The sequence below is a fragment of the Hypanus sabinus genome, chromosome 20 (genome assembly GCF_030144855.1).
Source record: "Hypanus sabinus isolate sHypSab1 chromosome 20, sHypSab1.hap1, whole genome shotgun sequence".
Lineage (NCBI taxonomy): Eukaryota > Metazoa > Chordata > Chondrichthyes > Myliobatiformes > Dasyatidae > Hypanus > Hypanus sabinus.
The window spans coordinates 11,826,002-11,838,837 of record NC_082725.1 but is presented as its reverse complement, the minus strand read 5'-3'; the positions used below and the strand labels follow the sequence as shown (position 1 = coordinate 11,838,837).

Sequence of the window (12,836 nt, the reverse complement as noted above, 5' to 3'; positions counted from 1 at the left end):
ACTACCAGGCGATCATATGCTGAAATTAGACTGATAATTACTCTGTGATCAATGAAACACAATCTAATTCTCATCCACTCTTCCTCCACCATTCAGCACACTGAAGCAGTGTGTGAAATAAATTAGAGAGAATGTTGGTCATCATTTAATGACAAGTTACTTTACACTGATAGTCCCAAATGATTTATGGATAATCCTGATTGTCAACTATAGCCTTGTCCTATCCTGATGTGCTGATGTAAAATGCTAATTATTTCAATGCCATGTGGAAGAATTTCAAGAGAATGTCCCTGAGTCCTGCATCACATGCGAAGTGCTGGGGCAAGGGTTCCCGAACCTTTTCTGTGCCGTAGACCAACACCGTTATGCAAGGGGTCCATGAACCTCAGGTTGTGCTGGAGGAACTCAGCGAGTCAGGCAACATCCATGGAGAGGAATAAACAGTCAATATTTCAGGCCAAGACCCTTCATCAGGGTTGGAAAGGAAGGAGAAAGAAGCCAGAATAAGAAGGTGGGGGGAAGGAAAGGAGCTACAGGGTGGCGGCCTCCTCCCTTTCCAATCCTGATCGAGAACCTTGGCCTAAAACATCAACAACTGGTTATTCCCCTTCACTTCTACATACAATCAGTCTATGTACAGTATATAACAATTACATTGTGTTTTATAAAATTGCCATTATATTTATATTTATTATGCTAATTTTGTTCTCTTTATTGTATTCTTTTTGCTTATTGTGGGGTTTTTTATGCTGCATCGGATCTGAAGTAACAATCGTTTTGCTCTCCTTTACACTTGTGTACTGATGAATGACAATAAACAATCTTCAATCTTGAATTTGAAATTGCAAGCGAAAAGGACGGCAAATGGTATGTTGGCCGTTATTGTGCTTAAGCTGAAAACCTTGTTGCAACTGTAAGGAACCCTAAATATTTTTGGGCTCTGCATGCTGAGCAGGATTAACTACAGTATAGATTCACAAGATTTATCCTCGGATGAGAGGCCTGTCCTGAGAGGAGAAATTTAAAACTGGGCTATGATCACCGGTGTGTAGAATGAGAGAGATTTCACTGGGAGATGCAGAATCAGAGAGGAATGAGGCAGGGCAGAGGGGACAAAACGTTTCCTCTAATTATAGGCCTCACTGTCTCAGGAGAAGTAGTTGGCCATTTATGACTGGAAAAGGAGAAATTCCATTTTTCGGAGGACTGCGAACATTGGAATGCGGTGCCCCAGAGTGCTGTGGATACTTGGTCACTGAGTACATTCACAGCTGAAGTTGTATGAAGCACCAAGGTTGCTGATTGATAGGAGAGGAAAGTGAGCTTGAAGTAAGAACCGGCCTCACAGTACCATATGGCCTAGTCATTCAGTTTTGGTCTAGCCCTTAGAGTCACAGAGTCACAAAGCACAGAAACAAGCCTGCCCATGCCAACCATTATACTGGCCTATATTACTCCCTGAGTCATTGATGCCTTGGCAATTCAATTGCTTCTTAAACCTTGTGAGATTATCTAGAGAAAATTTACAAGGATATTGTCAGAATTTGACCTGAGCTACAGGGAAAGAGTGGATATGTCTTTATTTTCTAGAGTGTAGAAGAATGAGGGGAGATTTGATAGAGGTATGCAAATTATGAAGGGTATAGATAGGATAAATGCAAGCAGGCTTTTCCCAAAGAGGATGGCTGAGACTAGAGCTAGAGGTCATAGGTTAAAGGTGAAAAGTGAAATATTTAAGAGGAACCTGAGGGGGAACTTCTTCACTCAGAAGGTGGTGAGAGTGTGACGAACTGCCAGAGGAGGTGGTGGATGAGGGTTTCAACATTTAAGAGAAGTTTGGATAGGTACATGGATGTGACAGGTATGGAGGACTATAGTCCAGGGATAGGTCAATGGGACTACACAGAATAAAAGTTGAGCACAGACTAGGAGGGCCGAAAGGTCTGTTTCTGTGCTGTAATCCTCTAAGACTCTAACTCTTCCTTCCTCCACTAGTCTCTCAGGCAGTGTGTTTCAGATTCCAACCACAACATGAATTATAAACCTTCCCCTCACTTTCGCTCTCCACCTCTCAAATTATACCAAAGCCCTCTTGTTTTTAACGCATCCATCAAAGGGAAAAGATTTTGGTCACCTAGTCTCTACATCTCTCAGGTCACCTCTCAGCCTCCTCCATTCCCAGGAAGACAACCCCTAATGAATTGCACTGAGAAGAACATACATGAGTGGGGAAGATATAAACACAAGAGTTTCCTCAGATGCAGGAAATCCAGAGCAACATGTACAAAATGCTGGAGGAACTCTGTAGGTCAGGCAGCATCTATGGAAGTGAACAAACAGTCAATGTTTCAGCCTGAGACCTTTCATCAGGACGGGAAAGGAAGAGGTATTTAAGAGAAGTTTGAATGGGTACACGGATGGCAGGGGCATGGAGCTCTATGGTCCTGGTGCTGGTCAATGGGTGTAGGCAGCTTATATGGTTCAGCATGGACTAGATGGGCTGAAAGGCCTGTTTCTGTACTGTACTTTTCTATGAGTCTATGATAGTGCAAAATGCAAAGTGCTCTTTTGAAGTTTTAACTTATTTAGAGATATGGCATGCTAACAGGCCCTTCCAGCCCAACAAGCCCATGCCACTCAGTTACACCAAAGTGATCAATTAACCTACTAACCCGTACATCTTCAGAATGAGGGAGGAAACCCGAGCACCCAGAGGAAACCCACACAGTCATGGGGAGAATGTACAAACCCCTTTCAGACAGCGGCAGAATTGAAATCAGGCCACTGACGTTGTAACAGCCTTATGGTAACCGCTATGCTACCTGTGCCGCCCAAAAGTACCGAGATACAGGCATAAGTACCTTGGGCATTGGTGGCTAAACAATCTACAATGGCAAAAATAATTTTGTGAAGGTCTGCTTTAACCTCAGGGTACAGGACATAGTCACACATTTTCAATGTAAGTATCTGTCAGAGTTGATTTGCCTGGTCTTACAGTGTACTTGCAGGATGTATTTTAGCTGGTGTATATTTTGTTATTAGTGGAGAATATTACGTCTAAAGTTAAGAACTTCAAAGTTCAAAGTAAACTTATCGTCAAAGTATGCGTATGTCACCATGGACAACCCTGATTCTGATTCTTCCCCCGCCCCCCCCCCCCCCCCGGCCTTTCCAGTCCTGATGAACGATCTCAGCCCAAAATGTCAGCTGTTTACGTTTTTTTTTCCATACGTGCTGCCTGACCTGCTGAGTTCCTCTAGCATTTTGTGTGTGTTACTACACTGAGATTCATTTTCTTGCAAACATTCACAGTATATACAACAAAAACAATAGAATCAATGAAGAGTTGCACATGAGCAAAGACTGACCAGCAACTGATGTGCAAAAGAAGACAATATATGCAAATACAAAAAGAAAACAAATAAATAAATAATATTGAGAACATGAATTGTGAAGTCCTTAAAAGTGAGTCCATAGGTTGTGGAATCTGTTCAGTGTTTAGGTGAGTGAAGTTATCCATGCTGGTTCAGTAGCTTAATGGTTGAAAGGTAATAACTATTCCTGAACCTGGTGGCATGAGTCCTGAAGCTCCTGTACCTCCCTCCTGACGGCAGTAGTGAAAGAGAACATGCCTGGGTAGTGGGGATCCCTGATGATGGATGCTGCTTTCTTGTGCCAATGCTCCTTGTAGGTCTGCTCAGTGGTGGGGAGGGATTTGCCTGTGATGGACTGGACTATATCCACTGTGTTTTGTAGTATTTTCCATTCATGAGCATTGATGTTGCCATACCAGGCTGTAATGCAACAAGTTTGGATACTCCCCACAGTGCATCTCCAGAAGTTCGTCAGAGTTTTTGATGATTGTCAAATCTGCACAAACTTTTCTACACGCTCATCAACATTGTATTTAAAAAGATGCAAGTATATTGCTCCCTTCTCAGAGGGAAAAGTTAACTTTGCCTGCTGGGCAATGGTTGCTGCCAGATGGAGTCACTCAGGTAGAAAAACAGGCACACTTAAGTTTAAGCTGAAGTTTAAGTTTAAATTTAGGAGTCAGGGTAAGAGGACACAAACCCTTCTCACCTTCACTGCACCTGTGACTTTATAATCTCTCAATTTCCCCAGTTCTGATGAAAGGTCATCAACCTGAAACATAGACTCTGTTTGTTCTTTTCACCACAGACATTGAGATTTTCCAAATTTTTCTCTTTTTTATTTCATATTTCCAGCGCACCTGCAAACATTGCCACGTTTTGCACCTGCAAACTTTGCTTTTTGGTTTAATTAGTGTAGGATGGGAGCAGGCACTGGGCGAATCACTAGATTCTTGAGCCCAAACCTTACCTCAGCAATAAAACACAACAGTCCATCTCTTGCGCTACCATGGACTTGCCTTCAATTGTGTCATTGTCCTTTTTTTGCACTGTGCCTTGCTTTTGGATAGTTTTCTTTCGGAGAATAATTTTATGTATAATTCAAATTTTGTATGTTGTTTGTTCCTACCTATCTGTTGTTCACATTTTTCATTGTACTTTACTTCATTGCATGTGATAGTAAGTTTGATTTGACTTGACTTGATAGGTCTGGCAAACTGTCTGGCCTGTGTCTTTGCTATACAATTTGATGTTTGTAAATCAAGAGTAAGGTAGTCAGTGGGGTAGTGGCATCCACACTGGACTTCAAGGCAAGTGGTCCCAGGTTCAAATCCAGCCAGCTTTCCATTTGTGCTGGGTTGAGCATTGAGCTAGCAACTTGGCCCTATAATAAAGCCTGTACACAAAACCCCAAGAATCTTTGCAATTGGATTTCCTCACTCCTGTATTGAAATACTCTGCTTATGAAGATTAACATACCTATTGAATATTGAAAGGCCTAGATCAGGGGTTCCCAACATTTGTTTATCCCATGAACCCCTACCATTAACTGTAGGGTCTGTAGGCTCCAGGTTGGGAATGGCTAACCTAGAAAGTGTGGACGTGCAGGGGACGTTTGCAACACTGAGGGATCTAGGACTGGAGGGCACAGATTCAGGATAGAAAGATGTCCTTTCAGAATAGAGACAAAGAGGAATTTCTTTAGCCACAGGGTGAAGAATCTGTGGAATTCATTGCCACAGACGGCTATCGAGGCCAAGTTGTTGGGTATATTTAAAGCAGAGGTTGATAGTTTATTGATTAGTAAGGGCGTCAAAGGTTATGGGGAGAAGACTGGAAGATGGGATTGAGAGGGTAATGGTGGAGCAGACTTGATAGGCCTAAATGGCCTAAATCTGCTCTAATGTCTTATGGTCTAACATACCATTGCCTTCTTAATTGCTTGTTGCCTTCAGCAACATGAATGGAAATATCCCTTTGGACACCAACACTCCCAATATCTCACTGTAAACTAATACTCTACATTTCTATTATAGGCATCAGAGTAAATTCACATTTTATTCTATCTGTTGTGCTTTCACACATTCAGTTAGCTCGTCCATTTCCTCTAGAAACCATTTTATCTCTTCCTCTGCGTTCACAATTCCACCTAGTTCAATATTGCAAACATTGGAATATACCTGGATCGCCGAGTCAAGTCATTGACGTATGTCATGAATAGCAAGGGCCCAACCAAAGGCTTGATCCCCACTTGTCACAACCCGCCAACATGAGTGGGATCTGTTTATTCTCACTCTGTTATCCGTAACTGGGGTCCCAACCTGGTGTCCACACACCTCTTGCTTAATGGTATGGGTCAATGCATAAAAAAGGTCGGGAACCGCTGTCAATTCATAACAGAATACTGTATTACCTCCATTTCCAGGTGCTCCAAACCTGGGGGCTGATCTCTGGTGCAGGACTTTACTGCAAGCATTTCAGAAATCCACATCATCACCAGTCTCATCCATCAGAGAGGTTTCCTTTTATAAATCTGTGTTGACTTTTCTCAATCCTATTATCCTTTTCGAAGTTATTATATCCTTTGTTAGAGGTCCCAATAATTTTCTTACTACTTATTCAATTTTTTTTAAGATACAGAGTGGTTACCTTCTGGCCCAAAGAGCCCGCTCTGCCCAATTACACCCATTTGACCAACTGACTTATTAGCCTGTACGTCTTTGAACTGTGGGAGGAAACTCGAGCCACCCTCATTCAAGATTGTTTATTGTCATTCTTCAGTACACAAGTGCAAAGGTGAACAAAATGATTATAACTCCAGATCCGATGCAGCATTAAAAAAACACAATAGGCATAAATAACACAATTTTAAAACACACAATAAATGTAATAAGTACTTAGGATTAATTTATATGCATTGACTGATTCTCTGTACATAAAGGGACGCTAAATACAGGAGTGTAGGTATGTAAGGTGACTGACAAGAAATGATAAAAAGTGGTGGTAGTGGGTATGATGGGCCGTGTTAATGGAAGGGGGCTGTTCATCAGCCTTGGGGGAAGTAACTGTTTTTGGGTCTAGTGGTACTGTGGTGGATGCTATGTAGCCTCTTCCCTGATGGGAGTGGAGCAATCAGTCCAAGGCGGGATCCTTCATGGTGTTACTGGCACCATCCTGCATATATGCCCTTGATGGTGGGTAGGCAGGTGCCAACAATGTACTGTGCAGTTCTAACGACCTGTTTTAGAGCCCTCATGTCTGCCATAGTACATTTTCAGTATCACGCAGTGATGCAGCTCGTTAATATGCTCTCTACTGTGGAAGGTCGAGAATATTGATGTACATAATCCAGCTCTAATGTTGGACTAACAGCTTTAAGGCTCCCAATTTAAATTCGCTGCAGCTAGGCAAATCTCTGTAGGTTATCTGCTCATCTTAGTGAGGTATCTGGCCTTTGTTTAGTGTCTTGCCACAACAGCGTACTAGTCATTAGTATCAGGCAGAAACCCATTAGATGAAAAGCAGTTTCCAGAAAACTGATATCATTTTAAACTGATATCATTGTGGCTGCATTACTGTATAATAAAGTCAAATTTGATTAAAATTAGAGTGCTGCTGAAAAGAAGAAAAGTTTTATTTATGATGTCTCAGTAACCAGTGCACACTTTGTAATACATCATCATTCACATTCAAAATGAGGATATATAAATACAGCCCTTCTTAAAAATATAACTTCTCAAGCACTTTACAAAAGTAATTACTCGAAATTCATGGAAATGGAAATGGAATTGGTCTATTGTTGTCAAATGTACCAAGGTATGGTGAAATAGTTTTTTAAAGTTTAAAGATGAGCCTTATTTGTCTCGCACACATTGAAACATGCATTAAAAAGTATCGACGACCAACACAGTCTGAGGCAGCCTGCAAGTGTCACCACGCCTGTTTTGAATACTTTTCATACAGATCAAACATTACACAATGCTTTGAGGTGGAATAAGGTAAAACAATAACAATGCAGAATAAAGTGTAAAAAGTACAGAGAAAGGGAGGGCAGGTAAACATTAAAGTGCAAGATTATAACGCAGCAGATTGTGAGGTCAAGACTCCATCTTATTGTGCAACAGGTTCATTCAACAGTTTGTTAATAGCGGGATAGAAAATGTCTTTCAGCCTGCTGATACGTGCTTTCAGGTTTTTATATCTTCTGCCCAGTGGGAGAGGGGAGAAGAGAGAATGGTTGGGATGGGTAGGGTCTTTGATTATGCTAGCTGCTTTACTGAGGCAGTTATCGAGGCCAGTAGAACTGTACCCATGAAAAAAAAAAGGAAGCAGATGAACAGGAGTAGGAGAGGGCCATTCAGCCCCTCAAACCTGCTCCCCCATTTTACATGAGAATAATCGCAGGAATTAAAGGGTTAATGTTGTAAGAGTTTTGGATGGCTCTGGACCTGTACTCACCGGGGGATAGAAGATTGGGGGTTGAATCTCATTGAAACCTATTGAAAATGGGAAGTAAAAGCAAACACGAGGAAATCTGCAGATGCTGGAAATTCAAACAACACACACAAAATGCTGCCTGGCCTGCTGCATTCCACCAGCGTTTTGTGTGTGTTGCTTGAATACTGAAAGACCTTGATAGAGAGGGCATGGAGAAGATGTTTCCTATAGTGGGGAAGTCTAGGACCAGATGACAGTCTGGAAGGACGTTCCTTTGGAACAGAGATGAGGAGAAATTTCTTTAGCCAGCGGTGATGAATCTGTAGAATTCATTGCCACAGACAGTTATGGAGATCAGGTCATTGGATATATTTAAAACAGAAGTTGATAGTTTCTTGATTAGTAAAGGCATTAAAGGTCATGGAGAGAAGGCAGAAGAATGGGGTTGAGAGGGATAATAAATCAGCCAAGATGGAATAGATAGAATGGAGGAGAAGACTCAATGGGCCAAATGGCCTAATTCTGTTCCTATGTCTTATGGTCTATCATGGCTATGTGGTTATTACCTCAAGTACATATTTGATTTACTCCTTAATCACCCAGTAAACTTTCAATCTATTGGTTATCTTTCTCTGACTCAAAAAAAATCAAAGACTCTGCTTCCTCCACCATTTCAGGAGGATCTTCCAGAGACTCATAGACTCACAAATTTCTCAAAATAAAAGTTTCAGTTTCATCTCTGTACTAAATAGACTGAAATGTCAGAATCCACTGATCTCGTGGCATGTTCATGCACAACAGTCCGTAGCTTACAGGGAATGGTGCAAAACACAAAAAAAAAATCCAGTGAGCAGCTGTTCTGTGGGCAAAGCCACCTTGTTAATGAGAGAGGTCAGAGGAGAATGACTCGGCTGGTTCCGCCGGCAGGAAGGCAACAGTAACTCAACCACGTTACAACAGTGGTGTTCAGAAGAGCATCTCTGAATGGACAACACATTGAACATTGAAGTGGATAGGCTACAGCAGCAGACGACCATGAACATGGTACTGGACTCCTAATAAAGTACCCACTGAGAGTATAATAAAATGGTGGCATCCTTAAATTAGTGTTCAATTTCCCTTACGATAAATAATAATTAAGAAATTACCCTCATAGCAGTCCTTTGGAAAACATGGATTGGAACATCCAGATGCCTTTGCAAGACAACTCTCAGCAATTTCTTGCCACTTATAAAATACATTTCTACAACCTGGCATAATATGATTTTTTTTCTTCACTTATCAAAGGAAGATAAATCAATTTGTCATCAACTGTGATGGACCCATTAATTGGAAGTTAGAGCTCTGACTTCTGCCTAATTCTGACCACTGTGTAGATTTGGTATGTCATCTAAAACTTTGACAAACCATCTCCATCTTGGGGTTCATAATTGACCAGAAATTCAACTGGACTGGTCATAACCGAAAACTTCAACAAACTTCAAAAGAGGCAGAGTGGAGAGTATCCTAAATGCTGGCACGGAACCAGCAATACCCAAGGATAGTGAAGTCCATAGAAAGTGGTGGATAATTCCTCACAGGCAAAGCCCTCCCCATCACTATGCACATCTACAAGACGCACTACCACAAGAAAGCAGCATCCATCATCAAGGATCCCCACCATTTGGGCCATGTCCTCTACTTGCTACTACCATCAGGCAGGAAGCACAGGAGCTTCAGGTCCCATACCACCAGGTTCAGGAACAGTTATTACCCTTCACCCATCAGGCTGTTGCCCAAAGTGGATAACCACATTCACCTCAACACTGAAATATTCCACAACCTACAGAATCACTTTCAAGGACTCCACAACTCATGTTCTCAGCATTATTTATTTTACTTTTTAAAAATTATTGTTCTTTGCACAATTTGTCTCCTTTTGCACATTGGTTGTTCGTCAGTCTTTGTTTATATAAATGTTATAAATTCCATTCTATTTTATTAATTTCCTGAAAATGCCTGCAAGAACTTAATCTCAAGGTATATGGTGATGTATGTGTACTTTGATAATAAACTTACTTTGAACTTTGAACTTATTGTCCGATTAGGTGTGTGATCAGATAGAACGTTGATTCAGCAAATTTTTAGATAATTCAGGATTCCTGATTGAAATGTTAATTTTACAAGAATACATGCAACAGTTATTAATACTTTAAAACTTTATTTTCATTGCAGTAAGTAAAGGGGGAAAGTGGGTTCTGGTTAGTCTCATCTATGCTCATGAGCACGAGTTTCCCCTGGGTGCTCCAGTTTCCTCCCACAGTCCAAAGATCTACAGGTTAGTAGGTTAATTGGTCATTGTAAATTGTCCCACGATTAGGCTGGTGGTAAGTCGATGGGTTGCTGGGTGGTGCTGAAAGTGCCTGTTCCATGCTGTATCTTCTAGGTGCTAGTGTGCTGGGGCAATGGCATCGTCATGGTGATGCCAACAGACTCAAGAAACTGATTAGCAAGGCTGGCTCTCTTAGTCACACTGGAGGCTATGGTAGAACGAAGGACCTTACGGAAAATCCTGGCAATTCTGGGAAATATTTCACACCTTGGCTGAACAGAGGAGACTAAGACAACTGCGCTGCTCCAAAGAGTGCTATATGAGGTCATTTTTACCCTCAACCATCAGCCTCTATAATGGGTCAACCTATAGCTGGGGAAGAGATGACACCCTCTTGTTAGACTGCCTAAGGTAATTTTTTTTCTTTATTTTTCTTACTTCTCTTTTAATATTGTATATCTATGATCTTGTAATGCTACTGTGACACTTCAATTTCCTTTTGGATCAATAGAGTATCTATCTATCTTTCACTAAATTAAATAATTAAATAGATAAATGGGTGGATAGATAAATAAATAAATAAATAAATAGATAGATAGATAGATAGATAGATAGATAGATAGATAGATAGATAGATAGATAGATAGATAGATAAATAAATGGATGAATGAGTGAATAAATAAATAGGCAAAGGTGATTTCAGAATGTGCCGCTCAGATACGTAGAGATGGAGCGTGCATGAAGAACATTCTCCTTATTCGTACCAAGTGTTGAGAATCCTGCTCATTGGCGCCTTAAGGGATGCTGGTGATTATTCAAAAGAAAGATCGAGAATTGTTCAATTTTTATTTAAAAGTACATTTTAAAATTAGTTGCATTATTTAATATGTTGCCAAGATTAGTTCTCTATCTTGGGTTATTAGGAGGCTATTGGTTATTTGCAATATTTTGTAACAATGGCATATTCAATTGAAAACATGAAATGAAATTTATGGAATTTTTTTCCAGATAAAATTAGAAAAGCAGCTGGATTTTCTTACTGATCAGAGTGGAGCATTTCCTCTAATGACATGTCCAGAAATGTACTTTGTCCCTGGGACCCAGTAATTATACTGAAGCAAGAACTGGGTCAGGCATCTGATGGTGTTGGTGGTGTTTATTAGTAAGATTAAAATATCTATCACACTGGTAGCAGAGCAACAGAGCAACAATATTGTAACACTAAAGATCCCATTGAAAATGATGATTGCTGTAAGAGAAGCATATCCTATAACTCACTGGTAGCTTCTTTTGACAGGCCTCACAATGGAACAGAATGCAAGGACAGATTAATGTTTAAACCTTATATTTGTGGTTTGTTCTGTGGCTTTACCGGGCTAAAGTGGGAAGTACTTACCCTGTTTGATTTGCAAGTTAGTATTCTTTACATCACCCTCTCCGAGGATCAGCACCTTGTCATGGTGGAGAAGCTTGCGAGTTCCTGAGATCCCGAGAGTGCTGCTGTCTGGAGTTTAGCCGTCTGGAGCTCAGCTCCTGCTAGGGTCGCCCATGGCAACGAGGTCAAGAAGGAGGTTCCAGACAAAGAGCGATCCAACCAAGGCCTCATCAGCGGGGCTGGCGGACGATGATGACTCATCACAACAGCAGGAAAGGTGGAGGAAGGCTACGGCAGCAAAGGATCCCCAGTCGTCCTGGACTCTGACTCCAATCTGTCAAGGACCACGTGGTGGCTGCCCATGCATCAGCCCCCCTTGTGAAACAAAGTCACACACAGGCATTCTCCATTAAGGGAATCCACCCCATGGTTACATGGATCTTGGATCAGCCTCGACATCCACCTGAGGACCCCCACAATAGACGACCCCTTTGCAGAACATCCTACTCAACTCGAGTGATCACACTACACAACCTCGAGATTACTCTTTATACTCACCGACAGACACAGAACTAAATGGCTTGAGGTGGATCTTTTGCTTATTAACTCTGTATCAAGCAATAATGTCAAACGAGTTCCAGAAGGCTGATGTTTGCTTCCCTTAGACACTTCAGGAGATACTGCAGGGAGACAGGTAACTGATTCAGACAGACTTCATAGACAAGACATGCCACATAGAAAGATGAGAATGGCACTTCCTTCAGTAAGAGCTTTGTAAATCAACTCCAAGAAGTCCGGTTTGGCTTTGAGCTATTTCAGAATTTGTTGGATTGCAGACGCCAGTGATGTGACATACAATGCACATTCCCTGTCTGCAATCATTTCTCTGCTTTTATAATGAGGAGTGTGGTAGAAATTATTCAGATGTCGCACTCGCTGGCACTATGCAAATGAAGGGACTTGACTTGAAACACTGTGTGTGTTGTTGGCATTTTCCTTGATTTTGGCGTGTCTCTTTGTACTTATTGTGAATGCCCACAAGAAAATGAACCTCAGGGTAATATATGGAGACATATATGTACTTTGAAAATAAATTTACATTGAATTTTGAACTTTTGAGGCTGCAGAATTTAGTCCATTAAAGCACAGTACCGGCCCTTCTGTCCACTATATTGTGCCAACCCTTTAACCTACTCCAAGATCAATCTAACCCTTCCCTCCCACATAGTCCTCCATTTTTCTATCCTCTATGTACCTATCTAAGAGTCTCTTAAATGTCCCTCGTGTATCTGCCTCCCAAGGCACCCAAGGCTGTGTGTTTCATGTAGCCACCACTCTG

General features: G+C 41.3%; 1 long non-coding RNA gene across 1 annotated transcript in view; it reads right to left on the bottom strand.

The window, feature by feature from the left end:
• LOC132378651 (uncharacterized) overlaps positions 1–11,657 on the bottom strand; it is a 50,103-nt gene extending 38,446 nt beyond the window's left edge. The window contains exon 1 of the long non-coding RNA XR_009507140.1: positions 11,519–11,657. This is a non-coding gene — a long non-coding RNA (uncharacterized LOC132378651). The remainder of the gene's footprint in view (positions 1–11,518) is intronic.
• Between the last annotated feature and the right edge of the window lie 1,179 nt (positions 11,658–12,836).